This window comes from Gadus chalcogrammus, chromosome 16 (genome assembly GCF_026213295.1).
Source record: "Gadus chalcogrammus isolate NIFS_2021 chromosome 16, NIFS_Gcha_1.0, whole genome shotgun sequence".
NCBI classification, from domain to species: domain Eukaryota; kingdom Metazoa; phylum Chordata; class Actinopteri; order Gadiformes; family Gadidae; genus Gadus; species Gadus chalcogrammus.
In genome coordinates, this window is record NC_079427.1 from 15,518,127 (window position 1) to 15,537,353 (window position 19,227).

The following is a 19,227-nucleotide window of genomic DNA, read 5'->3' on the forward strand; positions in this document are numbered from 1 at the left end:
CGCTTACGATATAAACTGCAATACCCACTGGATTAGATGCTTCACGAACCACCTCCAGAACGGATACTTGTTTACATTGTGTCTCTTTTAGAGATATTGTTCCGAATACCCCTATGTATTTGTGACATTTGTTCTGTCAGGCAGGCTGTATTGCGCCCATACCTCTAGGTGGGGTCATTTTCCCACATAATGCTCATCCCACCGGCTGTCGGTATTGCCGATTTCCGAGACGGTCGTCATGTAGCCCCCTGGCCAATTGCGTCCATCAGGCAGAATTAGCCTACCGAGTCCGATTATGCTTGACACCCACATTGCTGCTCGCAGCTATATTTGGGTGTCAAGCAACTATGTTGCGAGACAACCTATTGTTATTGTACGAATTCTTATTATTATTATTGGGTGTCAAGCAACTTTGTTGCGAGACAACCTATTGTTATTGTACGAATTCTTATTATTATTATTATTATTATGCTGCCATTGGAGTCAATGGTAGCCCATAGAACCGCTTGGCGAAAAGTTGTGAAATTTGGCACACTGGTTCAGGACTGCCCCATTAGCCCATTAAGCCAATCTCAGGTCGCTAGCCCAACAGCTCTAGCGCCACCAACAGGTCAAAGTTGGGCATGCATTCATGTTCATAACTTTCGACCTATTAGACCAATTTTCACAAACCAGGTATCATTGGATTCCTTGAACCAAGCCCAGTTCAACACATCCTATGACGTCATTGCGCCATGACGTATATGTCCGCCATCTTGGTTTATGTCAAAAACCTTCAAAATGCTACTCCTATCACAAATCTTGTCCAATCATCTCGAAACTTGGCACACATGATCTTCTGGCCATCCTTGATGAAAAACATCGAATAGATTTGTCAAATTCAAAACCGTTTGCCCGCTAAAGCCAATCAAATTTGGCGGCAAAGCCACCAAACAGGAAGTGAGCCGATTTCTCAGCATCCCTTTGACATATCATAACCAGACTTGGTATATAGACCCATGGCCTCATAAAGGTGACACTGATTTAATTTGGTGACCTTTGACCTGTAGGGGGCGCTGTTATTAATGTCGATGTGTTTTGACTTTTTTCTCTTCACATGAGTACATTTAAAACTTATTTTCAATGTCTAGTGATACTATCAGACCTCCCCATATAGCTCATATATTACTTCTTGCAGAAATAACCGCGACAGCCAATGATATTCGACCGCGAAGCCGCCAAACCGGAAACACGCCAATATCTCTGCAGCCCTTTGACATATCATAACCAAACTTGATACATAGACCCACAACATCATCATGGGGACACTCAATGAATTTGGTGAGCATTGACCTGTAGGGGGCGCTATAATTAATGAAGACGTGTTTTAACTCCTCTCTCTTCACATGAGTACATTTCAAACTTATTTTTAATGTCTGAGGATACTGCCAGACCTCCTTATATAGCTTATGAATTATTTCTCATTGCAACATCAGAACTTGGCCGCCATGTTGAAAGTTGTCAAAATCAGTTGTAAATTTCCACAGGCCACAAATTATGTCCAATCTTCATGGAACTTGGCATATATGTTCGTCAGACCGAGTTGAACAAATGTATCAAACAGCTTTCTCAAATTCAAAACCGTTTGGCCGTGACAGCTAATCAAACTTGACGACGCTCATTAATGGGTAGACACTGCACTCGTGTGGCGACAAGCGGTACTTAATGTATACTACAACAATGACTATATTTACCATCACGCCGATTTACAATATAAACTTCAATTCCCAATGGATTAGATGCTTCACGAACCACCTCCAGAACGGATGCTTGTTGACATTGTGTCTCTTTTAGGGATATTGTTCCGAATACCCCTATGTATTTGTGACATTTGTTCTGTCAGGCAGACTGTATTGCGCCCTTACCTCTAGGTGGGGTCCTTTTCCCATTTGGTAAAATAATGCTCATCCCACCGGCTGTCGGTATTGCCGATTTCCGAGACGGTCGTCATGTAGCCCCCTGGCCGATTACGTCCATCCGGCATATTTAGCCTACCGAGTCCCATTATGCTTGACACCCACATTGCTGCTCGCAGCTATATTTATTATTATCCTTCAGTGGGAGTCAATGGCAGCCCATAGAACCGCTTGGCGAAAAGTTGTGAAATTTGGCACACTGGTTCAGGACAGCCCCATTAGCCCATTAACCCAATCTCAGGTCGCTAGCCCAACAGCTCTAGCGCCACCAACAGGTCAAAGTTGGGCATGCATTCATGTTCATAACTTTCGACCTATTCGACCAATATTCACAAACCAGGTATCATTGGATTCCTTGAACCAAGCCCAGTTCAACACACCCTATGACGTCATTGCGCCATGACGTATATGTCCGCCATCTTGGTTTATGTCAAAAACCCTCAAAATGCTACTTCTATCACAAATCTTGTCCAATCATCTCGAAACTTGGTACACATGATCTTCTGGCCATGCTTGATACAAAACATCTAATAGATTTGTCAAATTCAAAACCGTTTGCCCGCTACAGCCAATCAAATTTGGCAAAGTAGCCGCCAAACCGGATGTAAGCCCATATCTCAGCAGCCCTTTGACGTATCATAAGCAACCTTAGTACATAGACCCATGGCCCCATAAAGTTTACACTGAATGAATTTGGTGATATTTGAACTCTAGGGGGCGCTGTTATTAATGTCGATGTGTTTTGACTCCTCTCTCTTCACATGAGTACATTTCAAACTTATTTTTAATGTCTGAGGATACTGCCAGACCTCCTTATGTAGCTTATGAATTATTTCTCATTGCATCAGAACTTGGCCGCCATGTTGAAAGTTATCAAAATCAGTTGAACATTTCCACAGGCCACAAATTATGTCTGTGTTGTCTCTCCTGGCACTCATTTAATATTCTTACATTGATTTCTTAAATATGCATATGTAAAAACGGATGTGAATAATTACTTTACAGTTAAAATAAGCCAATGTATAAATTCATATTATTTTGCCGTTTTAGGTTTGTGATTATGTCACCTCCGGTTTAGTCACTTCCTGTGACGTCATTTCCTGTTAAAAATCTTACCTCTGTAGAAGGAATGGCAGACATGTGCATCTTCTGATTGTAATCCGCTAGCATCCACATGAAAGCATCTAAGAGGCAATGCCGTAAGTTTGTTTAATCAATGCAAGACATGTTTAAGATAATATATTAGAGTGGATTTAGTTAAAAATAATGTTTGATGTGTTGTTAAAAACGTTTTGGTTAGCAATTGTGTACAAACTAAAATCAATGCAATTGGCATCAGAATGTCTTCATGCAGTGTTAGACAGTTTATATTATTATTTACAACTATGTACAACATGCTGTTTAGTCAAATGTACATTCAGTATTTTTGTATTCTTTTATTTGCAGTTTTCACCGTCTGTTAATGAGGAATTGTGACAGTAAATGGTCAACCTTACTACGACTCTGTCTTCATTGGCTACGGTTTAACTCGGTGTTAAGTCAGGGTTACAACACACTGCATGAGAACACTACAATGTCCAATCTTCATAGAACTTGGCATATATGATCTTCCGACCAAGCTGAACAAATGTATCAAACCGCTTTCTCAAATTCAAAACCGTTTGGCCGTGACAGCCAATCAAACTTGACGACGCTCATTAATGGGTAGACACTGCACTCGTGTGGCGACAAGCGGTACTTAATGTATACTACAACAATGACTATATTTACCATTACGCCGATTTACAATATAAACTTCAATTCCCGATGGATTAGATGCTTCACGAACCACCTCCAGAACGGATGCTTGTTTACATTGTGGCTCTTTTAGGAATATTGTTCCGAATACCCCTATGTATTTGTGACATTTGTTCTGTCAGGCAGACTGCATGGCGCCCTTACCTCTAGGTGGGGTCCTTTTCCCATTTACTCATCCCACCGGCTGTCGGTATTGCCGATTTCCGAGGCGGTCGTCATGTAGCCCCCTGGCCGATTGCGTCCATCCGGCAGAATTAGCCTACCGAGTCCGATTATGCTTGACACCCACATTGCTGCTCGCAGCTATATTTATTATTATTATCCTTCAATGGGAGTCAATGGCAGCCCATAGAACCGCTTGGCGAAAAGTTGTGAAATTTGGCACACTGGTTCAAGACAGCCCCATTGGCCCATTAACCCAATCTCAGGTCGCTAGCCCAAAAGCTCTAGCGCCACCAACAGGTCAAAGTTGGACATGCATTCATGTTCATAACTTTTGACCCATTCGACCAATATTCACAAACCAGGTATCAATGGATTCCTTGAAACAAGCCCAGTTCAACACACCCTATGACCTCATTGCGCCATGACGTATATTTCCGCCATCTTGGTTCATGTCAAAAACCATCAAAATGCTACTTCTATCACAAATCTTGTCCAATCATCTCGGAACTTGGCGCACATGATCTTCTGGCCATCTTTGATAAAAAACATTGAATAGATTTGTCATATTCAAAACCGTTTGCCCGCTAAAGCCAGTCAAATTTGGCGGCGAAGCCGCCAAACAGGAAGTGAGCCAATTTCTCAGCATCCCTTTGACATATCATAACCAGGCTTGGTATATAGACCAATGGCCTCATAAAGGTGACACTGATTGAATTTGGTGACCTTTGACCTCTAGGGGGCGCTGTTATTAATGTCGATGTGTTTTGACTCCTTTCACTTCACTTGAGTATATTTAAAACTTATTTTCAATGTCTGGTGATACTATTAGACCTATCAGTATAGCTAGTGTATTATTTCTTGCAGAAATATCCGCGACAGCCAATGATATTCGACCGCGAAGCCGCCAAACCGGAAACACGCCAATATATCAGCAGCCATTTGACATATCATAACCAAACTTGATACATAGACCCATGGCCTCATTAAGGTGACACTCAATGAATTTGGTGACCATTGACCTATAGGGGGCGCTGTTATTAATGACGATGTGTTTTAACTCCTCTCTCTTCACATGAGTACATTTCAAACTTATTTTTAACGTCTGAGGATACTGCCAGACCTCCTTATATAGCTTATGAATCATTTCTCATTGCAACATCAGAACTTGGCCGCCATGTTGAAAGTTGTCAAAATCAGTTGAAAATTTCCTAAGGCCACAAATTATGTCCAATCTTCATGGAACTTGGCATATATGTTCTTCAGACCAAGCTGAACAAAGGTATCAAACAGCTTTCTCAAATTCAAAACCGTTTGGCCGTGACAGCCAATCAAACTTGACGGCGCTCATTAATGGGTAGACACTGCACTCGTGTGGCGACATGCGGTACTTAATGCATAATGCAACAATGACTCTATTAACCATTCCGCCCGCTTACGATATAAACTGCAATACCCACTGGATTAGATGCTTCACGAACCACCTCCAGAACGGATACTTGTTTACATTGTGTCTCTTTTAGAGATATTGTTCCGAATACCCCTATGTATTTGTGACATTTGTTCTGTCAGGCAGGCTGTATTGCGCCCATACCTCTAGGTGGGGTCATTTTCCCACATAATGCTCATCCCACCGGCTGTCGGTATTGCCGATTTCCGAGACGGTCGTCATGTAGCCCCCTGGCCAATTGCGTCCATCAGGCAGAATTAGCCTACCGAGTCCGATTATGCTTGACACCCACATTGCTGCTCGCAGCTATATTTGGGTGTCAAGCAACTATGTTGCGAGACAACCTATTGTTATTGTACGAATTCTTATTATTATTATTGGGTGTCAAGCAACTTTGTTGCGAGACAACCTATTGTTATTGTACGAATTCTTATTATTATTATTATTATTATGCTGCCATTGGAGTCAATGGTAGCCCATAGAACCGCTTGGCGAAAAGTTGTGAAATTTGGCACACTGGTTCAGGACAGCCCCATTAGCCCATTAACCCAATCTCAGGTCGCTAGCCCAACAGCTCTAGCGCCACCAACAGGTCAAAGTTGGGCATGCATTCATGTTCATAACTTTCGACCTATTAGACCAATTTTCACAAACCAGGTATCATTGGATTCCTTGAACCAAGCCCAGTTCAAAACACCCTATGACGTCATTGCGCCATGACGTATATGTCCGCCATCTTGGTTTATGTCAAAAACCTTCAAAATGCTACTCCTATCACAAATCTTGTCCAATCATCTCGAAACTTGGCACACATGATCTTCTGGCCATCCTTGATGAAAAACATCGAATAGATTTGTCAAATTCAAAACCGTTTGCCCGCTAAAGCCAATCAAATTTGGCGGCAAAGCCACCAAACAGGAAGTGAGCCGATTTCTCAGCATCCCTTTGACATATCATAACCAGACTTGGTATATAGACCCATGGCCTCATAAAGGTGACACTGATTTAATTTGGTGACCTTTGACCTGTAGGGGGCGCTGTTATTAATGTCGATGTGTTTTGACTTTTTTCTCTTCACATGAGTACATTTAAAACTTATTTTCAATGTCTAGTGATACTATCAGACCTCCCCATATAGCTCATATATTACTTCTTGCAGAAATAACCGCGACAGCCAATGATATTCGACCGCGAAGCCGCCAAACCGGAAACACGCCAATATATCAGCAGCCATTTGACATATCATAACCAAACTTGATACATAGACCCATGGCCTCATTAAGGTGACACTCAATGAATTTGGTGACCATTGACCTATAGGGGGCGCTGTTATTAATGACGATGTGTTTTAACTCCTCTCTCTTCACATGAGTACATTTCAAACTTATTTTTAATGTCTGAGGATACTGCCAGACCTCCTTATATAGCTTATGAATTATTTCTCATTGCAACATCAGAACTTGGCCGCCATGTTGAAAGTTGTCAAAATCAGTTGTAAATTTCCACAGGCCACAAATTATGTCCAATCTTCATGGAACTTGGCATATATGTTCGTCAGACCGAGTTGAACAAATGTATCAAACAGCTTTCTCAAATTCAAAACCGTTTGGCCGTGACAGCTAATCAAACTTGACGACGCTCATTAATGGGTAGACACTGCACTCGTGTGGCGACAAGCGGTACTTAATGTATACTACAACAATGACTATATTTACCATCACGCCGATTTACAATATAAACTTCAATTCCCAATGGATTAGATGCTTCACGAACCACCTCCAGAACGGATGCTTGTTGACATTGTGTCTCTTTTAGGGATATTGTTCCGAATACCCCTATGTATTTGTGACATTTGTTCTGTCAGGCAGACTGTATTGCGCCCTTACCTCTAGGTGGGGTCCTTTTCCCATTTGGTAAAATAATGCTCATCCCACCGGCTGTCGGTATTGCCGATTTCCGAGACGGTCGTCATGTAGCCCCCTGGCCGATTACGTCCATCCGGCATATTTAGCCTACCGAGTCCCATTATGCTTGACACCCACATTGCTGCTCGCAGCTATATTTATTATTATCCTTCAGTGGGAGTCAATGGCAGCCCATAGAACCGCTTGGCGAAAAGTTGTGAAATTTGGCACACTGGTTCAGGACAGCCCCATTAGCCCATTAACCCAATCTCAGGTCGCTAGCCCAACAGCTCTAGCGCCACCAACAGGTCAAAGTTGGGCATGCATTCATGTTCATAACTTTCGACCTATTCGACCAATATTCACAAACCAGGTATCATTGGATTCCTTGAACCAAGCCCAGTTCAACACACCCTATGACGTCATTGCGCCATGACGTATATGTCCGCCATCTTGGTTTATGTCAAAAACCCTCAAAATGCTACTTCTATCACAAATCTTGTCCAATCATCTCGAAACTTGGTACACATGATCTTCTGGCCATGCTTGATACAAAACATCTAATAGATTTGTCAAATTCAAAACCGTTTGCCCGCTACAGCCAATCAAATTTGGCAAAGTAGCCGCCAAACCGGATGTAAGCCCATATCTCAGCAGCCCTTTGACGTATCATAAGCAACCTTAGTACATAGACCCATGGCCCCATAAAGTTTACACTGAATGAATTTGGTGATATTTGAACTCTAGGGGGCGCTGTTATTAATGTCGATGTGTTTTGACTCCTCTCTCTTCACATGAGTACATTTCAAACTTATTTTTAATGTCTGAGGATACTGCCAGACCTCCTTATGTAGCTTATGAATTATTTCTCATTGCATCAGAACTTGGCCGCCATGTTGAAAGTTATCAAAATCAGTTGAACATTTCCACAGGCCACAAATTATGTCTGTGTTGTCTCTCCTGGCACTCATTTAATATTCTTACATTGATTTCTTAAATATGCATATGTAAAAACGGATGTGAATAATTACTTTACAGTTAAAATAAGCCAATGTATAAATTCATATTATTTTGCCGTTTTAGGTTTGTGATTATGTCACCTCCGGTTTAGTCACTTCCTGTGACGTCATTTCCTGTTAAAAATCTTACCTCTGTAGAAGGAATGGCAGACATGTGCATCTTCTGATTGTAATCCGCTAGCATCCACATGAAAGCATCTAAGAGGCAATGCCGTAAGTTTGTTTAATCAATGCAAGACATGTTTAAGATAATATATTAGAGTGGATTTAGTTAAAAATAATGTTTGATGTGTTGTTAAAAACGTTTTGGTTAGCAATTGTGTACAAACTAAAATCAATGCAATTGGCATCAGAATGTCTTCATGCAGTGTTAGACAGTTTATATTATTATTTACAACTATGTACAACATGCTGTTTAGTCAAATGTACATTCAGTATTTTTGTATTCTTTTATTTGCAGTTTTCACCGTCTGTTAATGAGGAATTGTGACAGTAAATGGTCAACCTTACTACGACTCTGTCTTCATTGGCTACGGTTTAACTCGGTGTTAAGTCAGGGTTACAACACACTGCACGAGAACACTACAATGTCCAATCTTCATAGAACTTGGCATATATGATCTTCCGACCAAGCTGAACAAATGTATCAAACCGCTTTCTCAAATTCAAAACCGTTTGGCCGTGACAGCCAATCAAACTTGACGACGCTCATTAATGGGTAGACACTGCACTCGTGTGGCGACAAGCGGTACTTAATGTATACTACAACAATGACTATATTTACCATTACGCCGATTTACAATATAAACTTCAATTCCCGATGGATTAGATGCTTCACGAACCACCTCCAGAACGGATGCTTGTTTACATTGTGGCTCTTTTAGGAATATTGTTCCGAATACCCCTATGTATTTGTGACATTTGTTCTGTCAGGCAGACTGCATGGCGCCCTTACCTCTAGGTGGGGTCCTTTTCCCATTTACTCATCCCACCGGCTGTCGGTATTGCCGATTTCCGAGGCGGTCGTCATGTAGCCCCCTGGCCGATTGCGTCCATCCGGCAGAATTAGCCTACCGAGTCCGATTATGCTTGACACCCACATTGCTGCTCGCAGCTATATTTAAACATTATTGTCCTTTGATAAGATATTCAATATGAAAGAAATTTAATAATACAAATTATACAGTAGTTTGCTCCGGGTAAACTTATATCATGATATAATATAATAGTCTTTGGAAATACTTCTGTTTTATGTTTTAGGTCTAGCAATAATGTTCAAGCGGAGCACATGATTGTACATATTTGTTACCAGTTGAGTTAATCCACAATGAAAAAGCTACTGTTAATCCGAGAGTCAGGTCAAGTCATGTCAAGAAACAATAAATAACAAAAGCTTGATTGACACTGACACATTGTCTTGTAAAAATGATCCTAAAACAACAGTAGGTTTGAAGGTAGAGGTGATGTCAGGCCTCCCTAGCAGCCAATAAATCTCATATTATATTATAAAATATACTACTCACTTCTGAGCAACAAAAAGGTTGCCTGCAACAATATATTCTATGAATTTAGCAGAAGAGATAAGAAATACATGGAAACATTTTGAGACCATGATGAGCTGATCAGCAGTATGGGAAATGTACAGGTTAGGTGGGTTCACCCAAAACAACTCAAACCCATCTCTGCCCAGCCCTGAATAGGACACCGTGCCTGGACTCCCTGTTCTATTTACTCAAATTCAACCCATGAAATCATCCTCACCCCTTTGAACCTGTTCAATTCGTTTTTCTTTTCCAATGTAACTGGAAACATAGCTATGGTTGGATGGATGGATGGTCGATGTATTACATATCGCCCGGGCAGGTCAGAATAAAGCCTTGATCAGGACTTCTACAATTACAATTTCATCATCCTATTTCCATTTTAGGATTTATTGTAGTTGTACGTGGTCAAAATGCAGACATTAATACATAGATATCAGCATTGAAGTACATTTCGATATTGGAACTGATAAAAAGGGTAAAGTTAGATTTGATATTTCCGTGGGGTGATATCAATAAGTCAGTTTAAGCTGCTTTAGGTACGATTTGAGAGTTGCAAAGAGAGAGCCGGTGACCCTCCTTCACTTCTTCCCCATTGATAAGTAAGATGTGACAGCATTTCTCCCTCATTGCTTTTGTCATTACTGTCCACCATTTCTCTTCAGGTTGTTGTTTCTCCAACCTTTTCTGCTTAGGGGATGTGTATTGTGACGTGGGCCCATTCAGTAAAGTTGTTCAGGTAAAAAATGGCGGTACCCCTAGTTTTCAGCGCAATGTTGACGGATATAATCCAAAAAACTTTCAGAAAAACTCCTGCCTTGACCAGGAATTAGAGAGGCGAACAATGAGAATACATTAAATAAAATGAAAATAAAAGCAAAAAAGTACTGATGTTCAACACACTGCTAATATTCTACACTAATCTTTAAAATATGTCGTTTTGGCAAATCTAGATAATCTAGATAATTGAGTGTATAATCTAAACGCATCTTATTTGATGGAGCAAACCAGCTCATGAACAATGGGCCATCCTCAGCGGAGAGGCAGACGGTTCTCACCATGTCCATGGCCTTAAAGGGGACATATTGTACCACCAGGTGTGAGTGTGATTAGCCTTACAAGCCGTTTCGAAAATCTGCCCCATATGACATCACTAGTGTGCGTGTCCACCTAGATCTGTGCTGGATAGATGAGCAATGTTTACTTCAGTCCATTGCGTCGGCTGGTGGATTGATCTATCCAGCACAGATCTACAGTCGGTGGACACGCCCACTAGTGATGTCATATGGGGCAGATTTTCAAAACGGCTTGTAAAGCTAATCCCACTCACACCTGGTGGTGTGAGTATATGTCCCCTTTAAGGTTCCCTGAGGAGAAGGCGATGGCGATGGGTGGAGTGGACACAGGTAACATGAAGGCCATGGACGCACAGAGGGTGCAGGGCAGCAGGACATAGAGCGGGGGCAGTTTGACGGCAGTCGCCTGGAAGAGGAACACGTTAGGCACACCATGTTGTCTTGAGGGGAGGGGTGTGTGTGTGTGTGTGTGTGTGTGTGTGTGTGTGTGTGTGTGTGTCAGCCTCACCAGGGAGACGAGGAAGGAGGGATGCTCCGCAGAGGTGTGAGACCCCAACAAAACAGACAGTGCAGAGGTCTGTCCACACAGAACCACACCAGTCACCACCAGAGCTGTCTCCAGACACAACACTCAACACACGGAGGCCAGTGTATGACTGCACACATAATAACTGGATTTGACTCAATTCACAATAAATTGAAATTCTTTAAATAGATGAACCAATTACATTAACGAACGAAGGTACCCGATTCATGAATAGATGAATGCGATAATGAATGACCAAATTCCTGGACATATTAAAAGGAAGAGTGAATGAAATGGGTGAATGAATGAACACACCATCAAACCCATGACGACGATGATGACATTCACTATGTCCCTGTCTACACACTCGTCCACCATCTACATAGATTCACCGTACCGCATACCGTACCGAGATTTATTATTAACTCTCCAAAAGATTGACAGAGTGATTATAAACAGAATTCCTGCGGTAACTCAACGATAAGTGTCTGCAGATGAGACAGCATGACAGCGAAGGTTCCTCATAAAACAAAGACATGTCACTTTGATGATTTCTGAAACGCAGGTGGCTGTTTGAAGGAGTACATTCAACTGCTTTGATATGTAACTACCACTAGCTTTAGACCCCATATTATACTCAATCTATGAGTTTATCATTTAATCTTTCTCATAGAAATATGGTAAACAAACCATAGGGCACACAGCAATCAATGGCGCCACAGAATCGGCTTCATGCTTTTAAACGTATCTTCCATGGATCCTCTTTGTGTACAAAACACGCTTTTTTGCCACGGAGTATAAAATGGCACGAGTAGTCAACGCTCAACTCAAGTTACCAGAGAACCTGTGTTGAGTGTTGGGTCATTTATCCTGGATCCAGGGACCAACACACATCCTTAAGCACTGTTTCCACCTCGGGCCGATCAAAGGTCTGTACGCTCTCTGAAGTCCTGACAGTGTAAGGCATGGGTGTTTGACTGTGGTGCAACTTGAGTTCTGTCACGGGTTGTTTCCCACTGGAATCAGTTTTAATAAAACCAGTAAATGTAACCACTGTAATAATTATACAAAAACAAACAAGTGGCCTGGATACTATTTTCCTCATGGAAATGCTGGTGCTTTTCTTTGTCATAGGTTTTTGCTCATGGTAATTAACAGTACTCTCGCCTCTGAATCTTACAAATCAGAAAGCTCATGTTGTATTTGCCCTGGCATTTGCTTCCGCCCCCAAACCGGTTCAGACAGATTTGAGAAGACCTCTAGCAGACCAATGCCAACTGTTTATCTAATACGGTGCAGATCATTACGATGACTGTGCTGTGAAGGGCCCTTTGGAGAGCCATTTTCATTACAAAAAAGATTGCTGTGGTTGATAAGTGACACATTTCCTTGTTCTGATTTGTGTAGATCTATTAGGCCTATCCAATTAGCTTCAGAGGCATATTGGTCGACATCCTTTTATTACTCCACTTGGAAATCTAAAACGAACTAAGAGGTTCCATACTAAAACACATTTGTTAATTGACCAGGTGAGGTCAGCCTAGTATTACAGAGCTGTATGGGTCTTACATACACACAAACACAAACACCTTCCAGAAATTATGAGATACGACATTAGATACGACACTATGCTTTTTAATAGTCCCTCTGCGTAGCCCATGTCTCTAAACATACAGTGTCAATCCTAACTAGGGAACCTACCACCGTGGCAAACAGTGCCGTTTGCCATGGTGCCGTCCGTCACATAACTGGAAATCAGGGGGAGCGAGAGATTAACACATGAACATAAAGTTTTCACTAAAACGTGAGCGTTACTTAAGCACGTATGCTTTCTCATTGTTGATCAGTGTGGAGGCCCACACGTGCATGAGGCCGGGCTCACGGGTTAACCAGAGGAAGACCAGGAGCACGAATATGACCAGCACACTGCCCTCAGCAAAGCCCATGCTGCCCAGCTTCTTGTACTCCTCCTTCATCACCTGGTACGCCTCGCGTTCATTCGCGCTCCTTTTGCCGCAACCGAAGGACTGCTTCATGCTGAGGCGGCATGTGCAGTAGGGTGAGACGTTTATAGATCGTGTTGGAGTTCAAACTTGCCATGTCGTTACATGTTTCCCACACCACCCCGTGCATGATACTTACTTAAAGCCCAAGTACATGAATTGCAGCCATAGCCAGGAGAAAATTAGCATCAGCAACATGGTCGGAAATGAAAAGCAGAACCAACACGCAAAGTTGATGATGTCCCCGTTTCCAGGAAAGAGTCTGCGGGAAGGGAAGCATGGGTTACAATGACCAAGTGTATATTTCACACTATTATACAATACTGTGAGTAGTAGTATTGTGTGTGTGTGTGTGTGTGTGTGTGTGTGTGTGTGTGTGTGTGTGTGTGTGTGTGTGTGTGTGTGTGTGTGTGTGTGTGTGTGTGTGTGTGTGTGTGTGTGTGTGTGCCAATTCACGCATGTATGTGTGTGTGTGTGTGTGTGTTTATTCATTCTTGGAAAAGATAATCATGGAAGCTCCTAAGTGTCAGGCTGGCCCTTCAAGATGACGTTGGGTGTGGTCCCTGTCAGGGTAGCCATCCCTCCAATGCTGGCAGCGTAACACACACTCATGCCTTTAGAGAGGACCAAGTACTTAAGTTCCCGCTTCGCTCTCCTCTGCTTTAAATCAGGGTTTTCCGCATCAGCCACTATAAAACAAAAGGCTGCGTGTGAAAGCATGGTGTCAAATAAATAAGCAAGTCCATTATCCCATTAAGCCTAATGCCACTTTAACTACCCGGGGTTGCGCAGTTCACGACACGTTCTTGTGAAATCATGTTCCCTGTCAGTGTCTTTGTTGTGTTTCTTAGTCCTCCCAAAGCCAAAAAAAGTGTGAAACCACAAAGTATCTCAAGTATTTCAGGTAATTGAGTCACAATCACCATTCAGTTCAGGTGACGCATCATGATCAACCCTTGAGTTAACAACAAAAGCTACACATGTTTTTAACAACATTAGGAACATTCACACTAAGCTATTTTATATTTTCAAAATCCCAGAAAAGTCCCAGAGACCTGGGATCATTGATGTCATTGGTCAGTGATTTGCATTCTCAAACAAGACCAATGATTTCATATTAGATTAGAGTACAATAAATTACTTTTGCTTGACAGCTTCTCTTTGTAAGCAAAGCACTAAACCATGCCAAGTTTCAAGTTTGGACTCCCCCCTCGAAAACAAGATGACTCATCTCAAGGGGCCATCCTCCACTACAAAAAAAATGCATCCAGGCAAACCAAACCCCTGCTAGTACCAATGCCACCTGCATTCTCCTCAGACTCGAGCTCATTGCCTCCATGGTTCTCTTGGGGGACGTCCGGCTCAAAGGCCCAGTTCTCCTGGCTCATCTTGGAGCGATCCCTCTGGTCAGCCTGGCCCTCCACAGCTCGCAGCGGTCACAGGACGCCGTGGGCGATGGGCAGCATCATGGCCGTGGCGGCGGTGTTGTTGATCCACATGGACAGGAAGGCCGTGATGAGCATGAAGCCCAGCAGCAGGCTGGGGGGAAGGAGAGGGAAGAGAACGGATTCTTTGTTGAATGTTCCCTGGTTCTACAGAGGGAAGTTTTAGGCGCAAAAGTGGTAAGAAATGTAAAAATGTCTAGGGATTTAAAATGTCTCGATGTCCTTGAATTGAAGAGATCTTTTTTTTTATTGAATTTGAAAGAAAAATGGTACTCAACATTGCTCACACAATTTGACACCAAAAAAGCCATGAGTCTGGTTTTAACAATAATAGACTATTTTCAAACATGTCTAATTTATTGTTTTCATTGAGCATGATACAAATAACCGCACAAAGCTCACTAGTTGAGCTGAGAAGATTCATAGCAGGTTTAGAGGGCAAGAAGGTGAAAGGGTGAGCGGGAGGGTGAGGTAATGCTACCTGGCTGGCTGCACCCCAACAAGGAACAGAACTCTGAGGGCCGTTCTCTTGTGGAGGTTCCAGCGTTGCCCGGCGATCGCCACTATCAGACTGCCGATGAACCTCATGTTGGAGTCATTGATGTACTGGACGCAGACCTGAATATTGTGTTACGTATTTTAAGAACCTGAGCTGCCCCCACATAGCCCCTAGGAAGCAGGATCGAACACTTAAGCTGCAATAACTACTTTAGCCACAGATGGCAGCACCTTTAGACAGGGGCGGAGCCATTACGTCACCCCGGCCACGCCCACTACATAGGCCACGCCCACTTGACGGCCTCTAGCGGGTGATTCGAAGTGAAGAGGCCAGAGACGATAGATACACAGCCGCGGAGGGACATGGGCTTTTGCCCGTGGCTCGAAGATGCTCACGTTATTTCTCTCACACGTGTTAGACACGCTTCCTCTCCTTTTGCTCCATAGTTACCATACCGAAATACTTTAACAAATAAAGTAACTTAAAAAGATATACGGATTTGACCACTTTCCTTGAATAACTCTGCAATTGACAGCAGAGATAAGATAGATGCATTCTTACTTGAATTGTTTTAAACTTTATTTAACCAGGAAAGTTAGAAATGTGCATATATTTGTTGCCATGCTAAATTATTGAAGCTTTCATTACAAATAGAAAACGATGAGAGTGTATTTCCTTGCCTCTCATTTTGGTAGAGTTTCAAACTAAAAGACTAGAAATGAACAACATATGTACCTACCTTGATTGCCCATCATGGGGAACAGGATGACCGGGAGCAAGGCGGTGACGGCCAGTGGTAGCGGCACTCAGTACACCAGTAGGCTACACTACCATCAGGATGACAGCATAGCCACATTTAACCTCCTGCCAAACCAGAGACACACACAGCCAATCAACGAGGGTTGAGAACGAGGGTTGAGATCTGTGGTGATCTTCCACCAACCAATTGTTGAATGGCAAGGTGGTCTGTTCAAGGTAAAGCAATTTCAGAACTATTTTTGAAAATAAATGTTAAAAAATAAACAATAATAAGTCAATCAGACGACCTCTCTAAAGCCCCTTTCACACATAGCTCCCCGTTTATTACTGGGATAGCATTGCAGGCATTGCTATTTATTTACGGGGTTTGTTCACACATGCAGCACGTTCAGTAACATTTCCGTCTTGCGCCCGTTTACGCATGGCATAGTAATGCCGGAATAGATGGGCCAATGGACAGTCCAGCAGATGGCGGTAAAGCAACCCTTTTTTGGATGAAAGCCGCTTTAGAATTTGGGTCCTACACAGACACATCGGGTCTTACCAGGCCGGGGAGGACCAGTGGCAGTGGAAGGAGGACGAGAGGGGTGAGCACTATGAGCAGGTAGCTCTGCCAGATCCATCGCAGACAGCCGGCTATGTCCCCCGGTGGGTAGGATTGATACGCAGCGTGCTGAGAACAGGGAAATAACAGAATGTTATGTGCAACTTCAAAAGAGAGTTGGGGGGATAAAGTATACACACTCTATAGTCTGTAGTATAGCCTTTACACATATTTGCTCAGAGAGAAGATTGCTCAATAATGCTTTTGTATTTATATCTGATGATCACATTATGAACTTCAGCAGTTTTCAGCTTTATCATCACACACACACACACACACACACACACACACACACACACGCATGCACACACACACACACACACACACACACACACACACACACACACACACACACACACACACACACACACACACACCCTTTTCAGTCTCCAGAATAACTTATTTAATACATGCTTGCTCACTATTTTAGTAAATATTCGCAATTCTAAACCGGTTTGTGTATGCTATATTTTCATCTGTAGCCATGGTATCCATTTACGCTGTTTCACTATTTTTATGTCCTTTGAAAAAATCATTACTTCCATAACTTGGTCTACGGTTCTGACTTACGAAAGCTGGTACTTGATCCCTCCTTGGTTTGCTCGGATAGCCGCTCGGTGATCTTGCCAAAAAGTGATCCGAGTCCCACTTGATGTGTGTCCCCGGAGCGGAGCTCTCCAAAATACTGGCTCACTTAAATGTTTAAAAGAAAAGTATCCCATTGTTTAACGGTCAATGTGTTATTCACGCTTATCCTTTTTAGGCTTTAACAATTTGGAAGTTATAAGGCTGCTTAAGTTAGGCTATTGAAAAAAATAGACTGATACAATATCTACATGTATTTTGTGTATAGTGCCCATTTTCTTAGACTACTGAAGGCGTATTAGCTGGTGCTGCCTCGATTGATTGGAATAGTGACCAGATTGAGGTGCAAAAAGGTTGGTAGTGAGGCAGATTCCTGCTCCACAAAGATGGTCCAGATAGGAAGGTTGCTGAAGGAGTCCTCATGATCTTCAGCATGGTCATGCCATTTCCCTTATTAAATAAATTATCAAGAAGCACAGTATACGACTTGTAAAAGTCTTCAGACTGCTCAAGACAACTCTAACACTTTGTGAATCCGTATGGCAGCAGACAAACCATCTATGTTGTCATCCCTGGAATAAGATGTCCTTTACACTCTGTTCTCTGCTGAGCTGGTGGGTTTTGCATGAATTGCATTAAGTGCATTGATAGAGTTGCTATCATCCAAGATACACTTTATTTTTGATTTAGGGCCCTGAAATGACACTCAACAAGGGTCAACAAGGCATCATGGGCTGTACGTGGGGACCAGGTGTGGCTGAATGAGATGAACATGACATGTTTGTTATCTCCTGGCTAGGTCTGTAGCCACCAAAAAGGAAAGGAACCGGTTTGGAGTTCGGCTCAAAGTCTGGTCCCTGCTTCCATAGACCCCAGCAGTGGCAATGAACCAGGCTTCATATTGGTCCTATAAGTCACAGCTCCAGTCGTAGTGTTCACAGTCGTCATATTATCCACAGTGTCAAGCTGTTTAAAAACGTGCATAACTTTAACATGTTTCCTCCAGGTCATGTAAAGCATGCCAACAGCCACGACTGACAGACATTTCAATCTGGCCCTCAAGTTATGTCTGTCCATGTTTATTTTTTCTATGCTCATTAACCTCTTTTACTTGCATCCTATTACAAAGGAACATCTCTCAATTTCACCTTGGCAAGGGACTGGTACTTTTAGCTCCTAAAACAGCTGAGAATCGTTCTGTATTCCCCCTCCGGACAAAACAATTGTCTTCTGGTTGCTACACTTGATGCTGTAGTCATAACTTTGCCCTTTGTGTTAGGGGTGCCATGTCAACAAGCATGGTAGAGGACTAGTTTGATGACGCTCATCTTGCGTCTTCCAGGGCTGGTGGTGCTGTTTATGTACTTGCCCACGCCATCGCATACGAGTTATCTCAATTTTCCTTTTCTGGCCAGTGCCAGAAATGTGATGTGGAAAATAATCCATGTCAGCTGAAGCCAGCGGGCATTTGCTGACGTCCCTTCCCTTCAGAGTGAGTTTGTGTGCATGCAACAATGCAACTATTGTCATTCATTCAATGGGTTGAATGGGTTCTTTATAGGCAAACCTCAAGAAAACCTCAGTCTTGGCAGAGATGTAATTTGAACATGATTTTAAAATGGGTATTGTATATTACCCACGCCTGCAGTAGAGGTTTGATACTTTATTTTCCCAGTATATCCATTTTCTTGTGATTCAATTTGATGAGAATGTATTCTGGCATAAAGTATAATATTTTTGGGTGGTTGTGCCCTTTTCATATTGAAAAGATGTTGATTTGAGGCCTATTTTATCTACGATTTTTTTTAAACACTGGTTTTCTTGCTTTTGAGATATACAGGTAATATTGTATAGACTAACTTAGATGTTTGAGCTAAATATACATCCACTCTTATCTAACTG

The 19,227-nt window shown here is 42.4% G+C and overlaps 1 pseudogene; it reads right to left on the reverse strand.

The window, feature by feature from the left end:
• Positions 1–13,081: 13,081 nt before the first annotated feature.
• On the reverse strand, positions 13,082–18,703 carry LOC130405634 (solute carrier family 13 member 2-like; annotated as a pseudogene).
• Between the last annotated feature and the right edge of the window lie 524 nt (positions 18,704–19,227).